The 14,179-nt window shown below is 45.3% G+C and overlaps 1 protein-coding gene and 1 pseudogene across 1 annotated transcript in view; one reads left to right on the plus strand and one right to left on the minus strand.

Annotated features, from left to right (window-relative positions):
• Positions 1-14,179, plus strand: part of cacnb4a (calcium channel, voltage-dependent, beta 4a subunit) — a 271,319-nt gene that overhangs the window by 110,975 nt on the left and 146,165 nt on the right. The window lies entirely within an intron of this gene.
• Positions 1,359-1,526, minus strand: LOC144504203 (U2 spliceosomal RNA; annotated as a pseudogene).

Consider the following 14,179-nt stretch of genomic DNA (forward strand, 5'->3'; position numbering starts at 1 on the left):
AGGAATGCTCTCTCGATTCAATGCATCTTGTTTTATTTTAGTTGTCTCAGCCATTTTGTGTCTGCTTCCACTTTCTATCTGCAGGTCAGGCTGGGGCTAAATATCCTTCAGCTTTCCAACAGAGCTGTGCGACTATTCAGCCAAAGCAGGCTGAGACTGAGACACGCTCAGCTGGGAATTTTCTAGTTAGTGTGCATCTTTGATATGGAGGGTGCAATGTGAAAGTGCAATTCCCTCAGCTTCCTGGGAATGTACACATCATGTCTGGTTTGTCAATCACTTGAGGCAAGGTAAACTTCAGGAAGGTACAGGTGGACCGCACTGAGGCTTCCAGGTCCGGGCAGTGGCTTAGAATCGTAAACATAACAAAGTCTTTCAAAATATTGGAGTGTTTATGGGGGGAGGCGGGGGGGGGGGGGGGGGGGGGGGGGGGTGATCTCATAGAATCAGAGAATCCCTATAGTGCAGAAGGAGGCCATTTGGCCCATTGGGCCTGCACTGACAACAATCCCACCCAGGCCCTATCCCTGTAACTCCACGCATTTACCCTGTGAATCCCCTTGACACTAAGAGGCAAATTTTGGCGTGGCCAATCCCCCTAACCCACACATCTGGCACAGTGGTTAGCATTGCTGCCTCACCTCACCAAGGACCCGGGTTCAATTCTGGCCTTGGGCAACTGTCTGTGTGGAGTTTGCACGTTCTCTCCTGTGTCTGCGTGGGTTTCCTCCGGATGATCCGGTTTCCTCCCACAGTCCCAAGATGTGCAGGTTAGGTGGATTGGCCATGACTAAATTTCCCCTTCGTGTCGGGGGATTAACAGGGTAAATATGAGGGATTATGGGGCTAGGGTGTGGATGGGATTGTTGTAGGTGCAAGCTAGATGGGTCAGATGGCCTCGCCTTGCCCATTGATGGGTGGTTTCTGGTGGTGTCAGTTCTGCCCATGACCAGGACTGTTCTTGTTTCTAACTGAGAGTGTTGGCTACCTCAGTGAAGCAATAATACTGGTGCATTATATATGCTGTTTCGATGTCGTTTTCTCATTTACTTTATTAATACAATGTAAACCAAAGGAGATGTACTTGCACCAATATAACTCTTTCCATAGTTGAAATGTCACAAATGTCACACAGTTAATTACTTTTTGGATCTTCTGTAACAGAAGAAATTCTTTAGTTATTATCTGCTGCTTTGTTGGATACAAAAGGAATGTTTTTCTTTTTTTGTATTTTTATTCCAATTCAATCAAATCAAGTCCAATTCAGAGTCTCAACAAGTTGAGACATTCCCGATCCAAGCTGACAAGACAGGGCTCTCACCCTCTGTCTTGGACTTGATCTGCACGATCCAAGCTGATTGGAGTAGGCATAGCTCCTTCTTGATCTCATTTGCATCTTAGCCAAAAGACTGAGATGCCGCTTTTAAAAATTGCTTCAAATGAAGCTAAAATGTAACCTAATGATCTCAACCAAGCACAGCATGTCGATACTACACTTGATCTTAGCCAAAAGGCCGAGAAGCGAATGTTTTTCTTAAACCTCACCAATTCTCAGTGCTCCTCTCTTGGACATTTAGGACTAATTTCACTGACATATTCCTCCAGAAAAATGGGCGGGATTTTATGGCCTCGCTTGAACTGAGACCGGAAAATCCTGCCCGAGGTCAACAGGCCTTCCCATTGTCCGCCCCTCGCCCGCTCCAATTCCTGTGTTTGTGCAGTTGTGTAGACTTTCAATAATACTAGTAGTGGAATTTATCTAACCAGATGCAATGCTGGAATAGGCAACTGAGGAACATGAGTTATCAAAGACCATTGAGGTCAAAGTGTTTTCAAGCTCTCAAACGTTCATCATATTAGCTACAGGTGTTAACTCACTTCTTTCATCAAATGAAATACTGTAACATTGACTAATATTTCCTTATTCTGCAGCCACAATGGCTAATCAGGAGCTGGCAATTGATGTGAAAGTAAATATTTTGTTCTATTAACTGGAGTGCACCTCTTGTCTGGGAGGAATTAGGTTTGCGTTACAAAGCATGAGTGAAGTTGAATTGAAATGCATCTGCAAATCAAAACTGATGAAAAAAAAGTCTCAAGCAGGCCAGGCAGCAGCAGAGGGAAGTGTCAATGGGCTGAATTTTCCCACGACGGTGGGGCGGGGTCCACTGCTGCTTGGAAAGAGTAGATGGTTATTGTGGATTAGCAGATGGAGAGAGGAGAAAGTGGGAAACCTGGTGAAGTGGAGGGGGGGGGGGGTTCCCGCAATCGGAGAATGTGGCGGAAGGAAAGGTGGGTGCTGCCTAGCTGAGTGGACCATCCACCATCCATAACGGAAATTCCCACTTCAAGAACACTTTCGTTTTGAAGAGGGCAACGCTTCCGATCGTTTGGCACAACTTCCCTTTCCACAGAACGCGAAGGAGTATATTGATAGTTCTGGCTCAATGAGCTCAGAAACCTCAGATGGCCAATCAACCTAACCCGCACATCTCCAAAGATGTGTGGGTTAAGTGGATTGACCATGCTAAATTGATCCTAGTGTTGGGGGTTAACAGGGTAAATGAGGGTTACGGGAAGAGGGCCTGGTTGGGATTGTGGTCAGTCCAGATTCAGTGGGCTGAATGGCGTCCTTCTGTATTGTAGGGATTGCATGGTAAGCCACAGTGATTTACCTAACCTCAACAAATCTGAATAACAGTTTTCAGCAGCATTTTTCTTTGAACAGTGACTTCCAGAAACTATTCGACGCCTACCTCCGGGGATTCTGTAATCCTTTTATTCATCTGCTTTGTGCAAACTGAATTAACTGGTCTTTCCCTTCAATCTTAACTGTAATATTTCTGTTAGCAGCCCTAACCTCATCTCGATTATCGTTGGGTGGCACGGTGGCACAGTGGTTCGTGCTGCTGCCTCACAGCGCCAGGGGGTTCAATTCCGGCCTCGGGTCACTGTCTATGTGGAGTTTACACGTTCTCCCCGTGTCTGCGTGGGTTTCCTCTGGGTGCTCCGGCTTCCTCCCACAGTCCAAAGATGTGCGGGTTAGGTTGATTGGCCATGCTAAATTACCCCTTAGTATCTGGGTAAATAAGTGGGGTTATGGGGATAGGGTCTGGGTGGGATTGTGGTCGGTGCAGACCCGATGGGCCAAATGGCCTCCTTCTGCACTGTAGGGATTCTATGATCCTCTTCCAAGTAATGGTGCAAGAGTTGACATAGGAATGAAAGGCCAAAATAGTTTCCTTCCGTGCAGCATGAGTCAATATTTCTATGAAAGGTATTTGTTATTGCATTTTATATATTTGGTAGCTTTCTCGTGCTTTCTCTTTTGTCGCTCTCCTTATGTGTGTTTATTTTTTTGTATGTCCTGTGATTGCTAAAAAACCTATTTTGTCTAATCTTCCCATTCATCTGTGGAACACCAGACTTTAATGTCATCTCTTTTTCCTTTAATTTCTTCCCTCTGCACCTCCTGCTATTCCATCTCTCAATACATAGAACATAGAACAGTACAGCACAGAACAGGCCCTTCGGCCCACGATGTTGTGCCGAGCTTTATCTGAAACCAAGATCAAGCTATCCCACTCCCTATCATCCTGGTGTGCTCCATGTGCCTATCCAATAACCGCTTAAATGTTCCTAAAGTGTCTAACTCCACTATCACTGCAGGCAGTCCATTCCACACCCTAACCACTCTCTGCGTAAAGAACCTACCTCTGATATCCTTCCTATATCTCCCACCATGAACCCTATAGTTATGCCCCCTTGTAATAGCTCCATCCACCCGAAGAAATAGTCTTTGAACGTTCACTCTATCTATCCCCTTCATCATTTTATAAACCTCTATTAAGTCTCCCCTCAGCCTCCTCCGCTCCAGAGAGAACAGCCCTAGCTCCCTCAACCTTTCCTCATAAGACCTACCCTCCAAACCAGGCAGCATCCTGGTAAATCTCCTCTGCACTCTTTCCAGCGCTTCCACATCCTTCTTATAGTGAGGTGACCAGAACTGCACACAATATTCCAAATGTGGTCTCACCAAGGTCCTGTACAGTTGCAGCATAACCCCACGGCTCTTAAACTCCAACCCCGTGTTAATAAAAGCTAACACACTATAGGCCTTCTTCACAGCTCTATCCACTTGAGTGGCAACCTTTAGAGATCTGTGGATATGGACCCCAAGATCTCTCTGTTCCTCCACAGTCTTCAGAATCCAGAACTTCGAAACTTCAGGTGATCTCAGTATAGCAGTGTATTGAGTACAGTCCTTGATTGAAGGGTGATCACTGCGTTAATGTTGCAGTCCTGTCACAATGAAGTGCATGCTCTAATTGTATGTGAGTGTAGCTGTTACTAATTGGGGAATAATAAGGGTATTATTCTTAAGTATATATACGTGTGTGTGGAGGGGGGAAGGAAAGGACGTCCGTGTCTGAACCTGTGTTCTCTGGGTTTTGTAAATAAACCTGGACTTTGATCAAACTAGCACATAAGTGCAGAGCAGTTGAGCTGGTGTGGCTTGGGATTGGCATATGGCAGCTTAGCTCTGGAAGTTAAGCTCCACAAGTGGCAGTAAGCCACTTTTTATAAGTGAAAGGCCAGATGCCTCTTTGCTGCCATTTAGTTACAATGACTTGAGAACAAATGACCGCTTAATCACCCCTCTTAATGCCTCAAGAAACATTGTAGACTGGCCAAATCTCTCATGTTTGTGAATGCTCATGTGTGTATCAGTGCTTGTGCACACGTGTGTGTGTGTGTGAGTGCTTGCATGTGTGCTCGTGCATGCATGTTCTGTGTGTGTGTGTTCGCGTTCGTGCATGTGCGACTGAATCATACAATCCCTACGGTGCAAAAAGAGGCCACTTGGCCCATTGAATCTGCACCAACCCTGGCCCACCCCCATATCCTATCCCTGTAACCCCACGCATTTACCCCGCTAATCCTCCTAACCTACACAGCTTTGGACGCAACTTAGCGTCGCCAATTCATCTAACCTGCACATGTTTGGACTGTGGGAGGAAACGGGAACACCCGGAGGAAACTCATGCAGACATGAGGAGAACGTGCAGACTCTGCACAGTCACCCAAGGCTGGAATTGAACCTGGGTCCCTGGCTCTGTGAGGCAGCAGTGCTTCGCACCGTGCCACCGTGCCGTTCACATGCGAGTGTGAGTGCTTGTGCGCACAAATGTGTGTGTGTGTGAGTGCTTGTGCACGTGTGTGAGTGTTCTCATTCACGTATGCTTGTGTGCGTGAATGCTCACGTGTGCTTGTGTTTGTAAGTGCTCTCGCGTGCTTGTGCATGTGAGTACTCACATGTGTAAGCGCTCACGTGTGTGTGACCATGTGGGTGTGTGTGAATGCCCGAGCATGTGTGTGTATGCGTGCATGCACATGTGTGTGATTGTCTGTGTGTGTGCGTGCGCGCGCACTCAGGTCTATGAATGAACACGTGTGGAGTGCTTGTGAATGGAGAATTTTCTCTGCAGGCCAAGCGGAAGTGCAGCCATTGTTTCACTTGTATTTCTGCTGAAATACTTTGGTACTACAGTATATCGCTGACTAGATTGGAACAGCAGGATGAGAAAATGATCTGAAAGTTCAAAGAATGTATGTCAATAATCAATCTGTGGGACGTGTAGGGCAAGTGTGAATGATCTGGTAGCAGCAATGTCACTGTATAATGGGAACTAGGTGAGCAGGTCAATGAACCCACTGTAGATTACACTATTAAACCAGAGTCATTTGTTTCTACTGAACCAAAGATGTGTTCTTGGGCTGTCTGCATGACCGAGATAGTGCCAAGAGATCTCTCATCCTGGTCTTTTGGGAATAATATCGATGATAACTGTCTCTCCAGTATTTATCTTCAGTTGGGACAATAGCAGGAGGAGATAATTGGAATAGCGCTCGAAAAAAGGTTGTCCTCTTCAGCGTCCAAAGTATTTTTATGATTGATTTGCTCGTTGGGAATCTGATTGGGGTTCATAGATTTCACATTTTGGGGATACAATGAAAGCTGTAGTTCCCTCTGCACCAATACAGCACGTGCGATAGACAATTCTGGAAGAGATGACAGGCCAAATACACCGAGAGGCAGAAAATTCACTGAGGCATAAAGTTAGAGAGGGAGGGTTAGTTACAGGCAAACATTTAGCAACATTCAAACGACAGTTAATCCTCAGCAGAACCAGCCATTTGTTTATTTTAAATTGGTTAATGCCTCTGTTAAAATAACAAGACTTCATCCACTGCATTGTCCAGATACCGAATGAATAGTAGGGATTACAGCCCCGTGCAAAGTGAAGGAAAGGCTATTGAAATCAATGAACTGAATAGCTAACTCTCATCTTGTTTGCTGATCTGGAGACTGCATTGAAAGTTATTAAACAGATGTGCTGTTTTTGCAAGTGCTGTGGCCACCCTGTGCGAACACTTTGGTAAGAGTTTGCACTGCACTTGAGAGGAGGTTTGAATGTTAGTACCAGAAGCAATGCTGCACATTGCAGATAGATAGAACCTGTGATTGATATCTTGCAAAGTGACCTTAATAAATCACAAAGACAAAGGCCTCGAAAGTTCAGATTAGTGCCTGTGTTGCCCAATTAGATAAAGATGTCAATGCTTCTACTTTCTCAGGAGGCTAAGGAAATTCGGCATGTCCACTCTGACTCTCACCAATTTTTACAGATGCACCATAGAAAGCTTCTTTTCCGGATGTATCACAGCTTGGTATAGCTCTTCCTCTGACCAAGACCGCAAGAAACTACAAAGGGTTGTGAACGTAGCCCAGTCCATCACGCAAACCAGCCTCCCATTCATTGACTCTGTCTACACTTGCCGCTGCATCGGAAAAGCAGCCAGCATAATTAAGGATCCCACGCACCTCGGACATTCTCTCTTCCACCTTCTTCCATCGGGAAAAAGATACAAAAATCTGAAAACATGTTGTCAACCGATTCAAGAAAAGTTTCTTCGCTGTCGCCATCAGACTTTTGAATGGTCCTATCACATATTAAACTGATCTTTCTCTTCACTCTATCTGTAACTGCAACACTATATTCTGCATCATATCCTTTCCTTCTCCGCTATGTACTCCAGGAATGGTATGTTTTGTCTGTATAGTGCGCAAGAAACAATACTTTTCACTGTGTCCCAATACATGTGACAATATGTGACAGGGCGGCATGGTGGCACAGTGGTTAGCACTGCTGCTTCACAGTGCCAGGGACCTGGGTTCGATTCCCGGCTTGGATCACTGTCTGTGCAGAGTCTGCATGTTCCCTCCATGTCTGCGTGGGTTTCCTCTGGGTGCTCCGCTTTCCTCCAGTCTGAAAGATGTGCTGGTTAGGTGCATTGGCCATGCAAAATTCTCCCTCAGTGTACCTGAACAGGCTCATCACATCAACAGCGTTACCCTCATCAGTGGCGACTAGGGGATTTTCACATTAACTTCATTGCAGTGTTAATGTAAGCCTACTTGTGACTTAAACTGATAAATCAAATCAAATCATACCGTGCAGAAGGAGGTCATTTGGCCCATCGAGTCTGCACCAATTCTCTGACTGAGTATCTTACCCAGGCCCCCACTCCCCACCCAGAACCGCATTTACCATTGTTAATTCATCTAATTTACACATCTTGGGACACTGACAGGTGATTTACCATGGTCAATCCACCTGATGTAACAATTTTCCTCAATTGTCATGGTTTAAGGAAGAACATAAAGAACTGATCCTGCAAATTGGGATTGTTTGGCAGACCGATGCCAGGTTGGTTCTCAGGGGAATTAGAGAGAGATCAACAGCGCTTATTTTGGATGAGGGCCATTGTAGACGAGGATATTGGTGAGAGAGGTTGCCTAATCGTTTGCTCTTTAATGTAATGGAATGACAGTCAGGAGATCATGGAGTGGGGGAATGGCACTAGATAAATTGCTCTTTTGGAGAGCCAGCATAGACATGATGGGCTGAAGAGCCTCCTTCTGTGCTGTAACCATTCTGTAATGATGTGATGGAGTGTTCATTGAGATATTGGGGGCATATATCAGCAGGAGATTCACTATGTGGAATGTTACAAAGTACTGATGGATCCCTTGTGACATTGCTCAAGGTATGTTAGAAAGCAGGCTGTTTTTCTGACAGGAACTTTCATCATAGGAAACACTATATCACAGAATCACAGAATATTTACATTGCAGAAGGAGCCCATTCAGCCCATCAAATCTGCACTGTCTCTCTGAAAGAGCATGACCTGGTCCCACTCCTTGCCTTATCCCAATAACCTTTCACATTCTTTCTTTACAGATAGCAATCCAATTCTCTTTCCAATGTTTCAATTGAACCCACCAGCACCACCCTCTCAGGAAGTTCATTTCAGACTCTAACCACACCCTAGGTGATTTTTTTCCCCCCACATCAGGTATATTCTTTTTGTCAATTATTTTGAATCTGTGCCCTCTAGTTCTTGATGCTCTCTTGAGAGGGAACAGTTTCTCACTATTTACACTGTCCAAACCTCTCAGGATCTTGAATAACCCTATCAACTCTCCTCTCAGTCTTCTTTTCTCCAACGAAAACAGTTCAAACCTCTCCAATCAACCCTCAAAGGACAGTTCTTTATACCTAGAATCATTCTTTGAACCTCCTCTGTACTCTCTCCAATGCCTTCACATCCTTCCTCAAGTATGGTGCCCAGAACTGGATGCAGTACTCAGATGAGTCCTAACTAGTGCCTTAGACAAGTTTAATGTGACCTCCTTGTACTCGATGCCCCAGTAAATAAGGTCTAACATATTATATGCTTAATTAATTGCTCTCTCAACAAACCCTTGCATTTTCAGTGACTTACATACATATACACCAAGGTCCTTCTGTTCCTGCACCTCCTTTAGAGTTTCTTCCTTTTATTTTTTACTGTGTCTCTATATTCTTCCTGCCAAACTGGATCACCTCACATTGCTTTGAACTGCATCTGCCACTTGTCTGCCCAATCCATCAATATGTATATGTCCCTTTGAAGTTCAAGACAAACCTCATCGATTGACAACATTCCCAATCTTCATATCATCAAAAAGCTTTGAAATCACGCCCTCAACACCACAGTCTAAGTCATTAATATATATCAGGAAGAACAATAGTCCCTACACTGACCCCTAGGGAGTTCCCCCAAATCTTCTTCCAAACCGACAACAACCATTTATCACCACTCTTTGTTTCCCGTCACTCAGCCAAGTTCATATCCAAGTGCCTACTTTCCCTTTAATTGTATGAGCTAGAAATTTGCCCACAAGTCTATTGTGTGGCACTGTATCAGAATGCCTTCTGAAAATCCAGATACACCACATCAACAGCGTTACCCTCATCAACCTCTCTATTACCACCTCAAACAGCTCCAGCAAGTTATTTTAACATCAGGGCAGAATTTTCCCATCCCACCCGTCGCGAGAATCGTAGCGGGTGGGGGCAGACCATGCACAGCTCTATTGACCTCGGGCGGGATAGAATCCATAGAATCCCTGCAGTTCAAAAGGAGGCCATTTGGCCCATCGATCTGCACCAACCACAATCCCACCCAGGCCCTATTCCCGCAACCCCACATATTTACCCTGCTAATCCTCCTAACACTAGGGTCAATTTAGCATGGCCAATTAACCCAAACCGCACATCTTTGGAGTGTGGGAGGAAACCAGAGCACCCAGAGGAAACCCACACAGACCCGGGGAGAACGTGCAAACGCCACACGGACAGTGACCTGAGGCCGGAATTCATAGAAATCATAGAAACCCTACAGTGCAGAAGGAGGCCATTTGGCCCATCGAGTCTGCACCAACCACAATCCCACCCAGGCCCTACCCCCACATATTTACCCGCTAATCCCGCTAACCTACGCATCTCAGAACTCTAAGGGGCAACTTTTTTTTTAACCTGGCCAATCAACCTAACCCGCACATCTTTGGACTGTGGGAGGAAACCGGAGCACCCGGAGGAAACCCACGCAGACACGAGGAGAATGTGCAAACTCCACACAGACAGTGACCCGAGCCGGGAATCGAACCCGGGACCCTGGAGCTGTGAAGCAGCGGTGCTAACCACTGTGCTACCGTGCCGCCCCTTTTTTAAAACCCAAGCCCAGCATCAAAGTTGAGGGATCGGGTCGAATGTCGAGTAAAGCTAGATGGTGTGTGATAGTCATAGAAAGAAATCATAGAAACCCTACAGTGCAGAAGGAGGAATTGAGCCCGGGTCCCTGGCGCTGTGAGGCAGCAGTGCTAACCATTGTGCCACCATGCCGCCCATCTGGTCTTGGGGCGAGCGCAGCTGGAAAATCACGTCTGATTTTCCCTTAATGAGTCCATGCTGGCTTTCCTTACTTATCCTGCACTTGTTTAAATGACTGTTGATATTGCCCCAAAGTAGAATTTCCAGAAGTTCCCTACCATTTCAGTCAACCTGATTGGTCTGTAGCGCCGGCTTTATCTGTGCACCCCTTTTTAAACAAGCACATAACATTCATCATACTGCCCAGAAGCATCCGTGTCAAATCACTCTGACTCTTGAAGTCAGTAAGAAGTCTCACAACACCAGGTTAAAGTCCAACAGGTTTATTTGGTAGCAAATACCAAATAAATCTGTTGGACTTTAACCTGGTGTTGTGAGACTTCTTACTGTGTTCACCCCAGTCCAACGCCGGCATCTCCACATCTTGAAGTCACACAGGTCTGCATTCAGTAATATCCTGCAGTCAGTTGGGGACTAAATGCTTTTAGAGACACCTTCAGTCCTGATATCAATTAGGAAATATCTACTGTTGCTGGAGAAGTTTCTTTGTGTCTTGGACATGCTGGTGTCTCTTACTACAATACTAATCTATTTTTGGGTGTCACTGACACATCTCAAAATAAATAGCTTACAGGGGAAAGAGTTGATGGGATTAGTTCTGGTGCGGTGGCTAGATATTTTGATATGGTGTACTAAGTTTAGACTTAGGAATTTTAACAACAACATTAGCGCTTGGTTCATTGTACTGCCCCATGAGGGGACAATACAAAGTCTGATTTTAGCCACGTGTCCCAGACCTTGGGAGACTTCACATTAACCTTGTTATGATCCTGTTAGGGACCATTAACATCTAAAAAAGAAATCTGAACACCCAGCAATTAATTGACAGAACTACGTCACAAGATTTCATGCTTTTTTTCAGACAAGAACAAACTTTGTGTATTGAAAATAATTAAACAAAGTAAGCATAAATGACTTTGCACTATAACCTATAAAGACTTAAGCTGCAAACTCGGTTCCATTTTCTATTTTCCCTCCAAAACTCCCTCATCTTTCAAAATCTTCAATCTTCATTTCACTTCAGCTGTGACCAACTAAAGAGGTGCATCACCACTCTCCGCAATTCATTCTCTTTCTCTTCAGTATTCCAACCACTCTCCAAGGTAAAAGACTTCATGCAGGCCCTTCCATTAGCTTTTGGCTAAGTAACCCTCCAATTTCATTAGAAAACTTCACAAAGAATTGATGTATTTTTATTGTTTAATTCTTCAGAATATTGAAAAGCCTTTTGGAAAACCGCATTTATGCCTGAGTTGTAGGTTATTGTGTTTTTTTTTACTCATTTGTGGGACATCGCTGGCTGGCCAGCATTTATTGCCCATCCCTAGTACCCCTTGGAGGGCAGTTGAGAGTCAACCACATTGCTGTGGCTCTGGGTCCCATGTAGTCCAGACCAGGTAAGGATGCAGATTTCCTTCCCTAAAGGACATTAGTGAACCAGATGGGTTTTCCCGACAATCGACAATGGCTTCATGGTCATCAGTAGATTCTTAATTCCAGATAATTTTTTTATTGAATTCAAGTTCCACCATCTGCTGTGGTGGGATTCAAACTTGGGTTTCCAGAACATTAGCTGAGTTTCTGGATTAATAGTCTAGCGATAATACCACTAGGCCATCGCCTCCCCATATGTATGAATTATAATAAGAAAGAAATGCCATCTGATTGGTCAAGGTGACGGAGGTACATGGTTACTATGTAAGTGTACAAGTATCCCCTGTTTAAAGTGTAGTTTAATAGCACCTGTTAATTTTAGCACAGTTGTCATGAAAGTGCGTTACAGCTTCCCCAAATACCTTCGGGCATTTTGAACTTTCAAAGGAAGACCTGTGTTTTTTTTTAAAGAAATCAGTAAAGACACTGACCAAAAGATGGCTGATACTACAACGGGACCACTTTCTGGAAAATTCCAATGTGGATTATACTGACAGACCCTTCTGTTGAGTTTGGAACATGGAATTTTGCACTTGAACAAGTGCCAGGGCCCACGTCAGACAGAAACACTTCATACAAAAGGCTGGAGTAATCTCCTGGGTTTGTGAGGACAATGGAGATCAGTTCATCCAGCTCATCAAACATCCAAAAACACTTATTCGTTCATCTCTCAGAATGTGTAAGAGGTTCCGTGATGGATGCAAGACACGGTGGCACAGCGGTTAGCACTGCTGCCTCACAGCGCCAGGGATCCTGGGTTCAATTCCTGGCTTGGGTCACTTGTCTGTGTGGGGTCTGTATGTCCTCCCCGTGTTTGCGTGGGTTTCTTCTGGGTGCCCCAGTTTCCTCCCACAGTCTGTAAGACATGCTGATTAGGTGCATTGGCCATGCTAAATTCTCCGTCAGTGTGCCTGAACAGGCGCCGGAGTGTGGCGACGAGGGGATTTTCACAGTAACTTCATTGCGGTGTAAATGTAAGCCTACTTACTTAAATGTAAGCCTACTCACTGTCTGTGTGGAGTTTGCACATTCTCCTCGTGTCTGTGTGGGTTTCCTCCGGGTGCTCCGGTTTCCTCCCACAGTCCAAAGATGTGCAGGTTAGGTTGATTGGCCATGCTAAAAATTGCCCTTAGTGTCCTGAGATGCGTAGGTTAGAGGGATTAGTGGGTAAATATATAGGGATATGGGGCTAGGGCCTGGGTGGGATTGTGGTCGGTGCAGACCCGATGGGCCGAATGGCCTCTTTCTGTACTGTAGGGTTTCTATGATTTCTATGATTTCTACTTGTGACAATAATAAATTTTTAAAAACTTGATTATTTCCCGACCTAGGAATACACGGAGAAAATGGGTTAAACACTGCCTGACGACCAGTGAGAAGCTAAAGAATAAGGGAGCATCTCTCTCTTTTTCTCTCTCACTCTCTCTCTCGCTGGAGGCGAGTTGTCTCACAGGCACAAGCAGAAAGAAACAGGATAGCCTCTTCAGTTAATTCTATAGAGAGAACCAGGCTATCTCTCCCTCTGGGACAAGCCAAGAAGTGTCTTCCACAGACTGTGAATTCCCAATATCCACAATGTGTGTGTGGCGTGCACGGGTTTTCGTGTGCATGTGCGTGCTGGTACATAGAGGGGCCCTCATTGCCCTTCACGTGGGCGCAACATGGTTGTTAAGTGAAGCATATTCCCCAGTAGTGCTGCTGCCATGGTTGTTTGTGCACGGTTACTGAATATACTTAGTCCTTTATAAAAACAGGCTGCTGCATCACCACCTCCCTCTCTGACCCTCTCGCTTGCTGCCTCCCTCTCTACCCCTTTTCACTTGCCATCTTTCCTTCCTTAACCACCTCTCCACTTCCCTCTCTGATGCTTCCCTCACCACTTCCCTTCCCCTTGCAGCTATTCTTCCCCTTTATCATTTTATGGGTTGTGGGTTGGTCACTGACAAGGACAGTATTTTTGCCAGTCCCTAATTGCCCTTGAACTGAGTGGCTTGCTCGGCAGTTAAGAGTCATCCACATTGCTGTGGGTCTGGAGTCACATAGAAACATAGAAACAGAGAAAAACTACAGCACAAACAGGCCCTTCGGCCCACAAGTTGTGCCGAACACATCCCTACCTTCTAGACCTACCTATAACCCTCCATCCTATTAAGCTCCATGTACTCATCCAGGAGTCTCTTAAAAGACCCTATTGAGTTTGCCTCCACCACCACTGACGGCAGCCGATTCCACTCGCCCACCACCCTCCGTGTGAAAAACTTACCCCTTACATGTCGGCCAGACCAGGTAAGGATTGTGGTGAACCATTGTTGGTTCCCACCAGGAGTGCTGAGCCATGGTCTGGCCAGTACTATGAGTCTGTGGATATGTTACTGTTGGGGTTAGGGTTTCTCTACCTGTTAATA

The sequence above is a fragment of the Mustelus asterias genome, chromosome 14 (assembly GCF_964213995.1).
Source record: "Mustelus asterias chromosome 14, sMusAst1.hap1.1, whole genome shotgun sequence".
Lineage (NCBI taxonomy): Eukaryota > Metazoa > Chordata > Chondrichthyes > Carcharhiniformes > Triakidae > Mustelus > Mustelus asterias.